This window comes from Schistocerca piceifrons, chromosome 1, assembly GCF_021461385.2.
Source record: "Schistocerca piceifrons isolate TAMUIC-IGC-003096 chromosome 1, iqSchPice1.1, whole genome shotgun sequence".
Lineage (NCBI taxonomy): Eukaryota > Metazoa > Arthropoda > Insecta > Orthoptera > Acrididae > Schistocerca > Schistocerca piceifrons.
In genome coordinates, this window is record NC_060138.1 from 152,620,755 (window position 1) to 152,623,245 (window position 2,491).

The 2,491-nt window shown below is 47.9% G+C and overlaps 1 pseudogene; it reads right to left on the bottom strand.

Annotated features, from left to right (window-relative positions):
• Window positions 1-1,555: 1,555 nt before the first annotated feature.
• On the bottom strand, window positions 1,556-1,673 carry LOC124728842 (annotated as a pseudogene).
• Between the last annotated feature and the right edge of the window lie 818 nt (window positions 1,674-2,491).

The following is a 2,491-nucleotide window of genomic DNA, read 5'->3' on the forward strand; positions in this document are numbered from 1 at the left end:
AGTTGTAAGTTGGCACAGTGGATAGGCCTTGAAAAACTGAATTCAGATCAGTTGAGAAAACAGGAAGAAGTTGTGTGGAACTATGAAAAAATAAGCAAAATATACAAACTGAGTAGTCAATGCGCAACATAGGCAACATCAAGGACGATCTGAGCTTTAGAACGCCGTGGTCCCGTGGTTAGCGTGAGGGGCTGCGGAAGGAGAGGTTCTTGGTTCAAGTCGTCCATTGACTGAAAAGTTTATTTTTTTTATTTTCAGACAATTATCATCTGTCCGTCCGTCCGATGCGAGGCAACTGCGCCGTAGTATGGGGACGCCACACCTAAACAAACATCGAAACACACTACGTCAGTCGACTACAGCGCACGGAAGAGAGAATATTCCTGCTAACGAGGCTCCCTGGCTGGCAGTTGACTGTTCACTACTTTGGACGAGAGTGCATTAAATACATGAGATGTATCCCGTGGGCAATATGAATCCAGCAAATATAGCTCGCGACTTCAATAACAATCGCACGGTTTTGCGGTGCGGTCGCAAAACACAGGTGCTAAACTTATTACAGTGAACAGAGACGTCAGCGAACGAACGGACAGATCATAACTTTGCGAACATAAAATTTTCACCCGATCGAAGACTTGAACCAAGGACCCCTAGTTCCACAGCGGCTCACGCTAACCACGGGACCACGGAGATCCTAATCTCATACTGTCATTGATGTTGCCTATCTTGCATATGGACTACTCAGTTTGTGAACTCGGTGAACGAACGGACAGATCATAACTTTGCGAAAATAAAATTTTCACTCGAGCGAAGACTTGAACCAAGGACCCCTAGTTCCACAGCGGCTCACGCTAACCACGGGACCACGGCGCTCCTAAGCTCATACTGTCCTCGATGTTGCCTATCTTGCACATGGACTACTCAGTTTGTATATTTTGCTTACTTTTTTCGTAGTTCCACACAACTTCTTCTTGTTTTCTCGATTGATCTGTGTTCAATTTTTCAAGGCCTATCCACTGTGCCAACTTATAACTAAATCTGAGGGGGGTGCGATGGGGAGGTTCCCCTGTGAGCACACAGATTGAACTCGCGCCCCGCCCAGTAGGCAGCGAGGCTGCCGCTGTGGGGCGCCGTCTTGCTGTTGGCGGCCTTACCTTGCCGTTGGCATCACTGCCTCGCCTGCACTACACCACCGGCCTTTGACCATGAGCCAAGTGCTGACCACAGCGCCTTCCTCACCGGTTGGGTACATCATAAGTACTGCGAAAGTTGGCCTTTTTGGACACCGTCACTACACACCTCTTCACCACTATCTCGCCGTGTTAGTGGGCTACCGGCATCCAGACGAAGTACCCGTTCCACCACCCACCTTAGAAGCCCATCACCACTGTCGCTATAAAAACTGAACTAAACCCCACCCGAACAGGCCATGAAGGCGCAACGGTACCGACCGGCCGCCGTGTCATCCTCAGCCCACAAGCGTCACTGGATGCGGATATGGAGCTCAATCAAGTAGCTCCTCAGCTTGCCTCACAAGGGCTGAGTGCATCCCGCTTACCAACAGCTCTCGGCAGACCAGTTGGTCACCCATCCAAGTGCTAGCCCAGCCCGACAGCGCTTAACTTAGGTGATCTGATGGGAACCGGTGTTACCACTGCGGCAAGGCAATTGGTAATGTCGCTATAAATCGATTCGATATAGAATTTTTAAGAAAAATGGTAACACAGCTGGAAATTCAATAAAGAATCTGACAGGAAGTAGGTTACAGTACGCTTGTTCGCCCACTGCTTGAATACTGCTCAGCAGTGTGGGATCCGTACCAGATAGGGTTGATAGAAGACAGAGAAGATCCAACGGAGAGCAGCGCGCTTCGTTACAGGATCATTTAGTAATCGTGAAAGCATTACGGAGATGATAGATAAACTCCAGTGGAAGACTCTGCAGGAGACGCTCAGTAGCTCCATACGAGCTTTTGTTAAAGTTTCGAGAACATACCTTCACCGAAGAGTCAAGCAGTATTTTGCTCCCTCCTACGTATATCTCGCGAAGAGACCATGAGGATAAAATCAGAGAGATTAGAGCCCACACAGAAGCATACCGACAATCCTTCTTTCCACGAACAATAGGAGACTGGAATAGAAGGGAGAACCGATAGAGGTACTCAAGGTACCCTCCGCCACACACCGTCAGGTGGCTTGCGGAGTATGGATATAGATGTAGATGTAAAATTCTGTCAGACTGTGGGCCCCTGTGGAGGTGTAATGATTTCAGCTATTTCTCAATGCCGCAGTCACTGATATCGATATCATCCATTAACTCCTTTGTAAAGGAACATTTGAAAACCGAGTTCAGCAGTTTAGCTTTTGCTCTGCTATTGCGAGGTCGTTGCTACAAGTAACAATTCCATTTTTTTTAAATATAATAAATAAATAAACAAATCCTACGAGTAAGTGGCCGACCGGTTGTAGGCACTTCAGTCTGGAACCGCGTG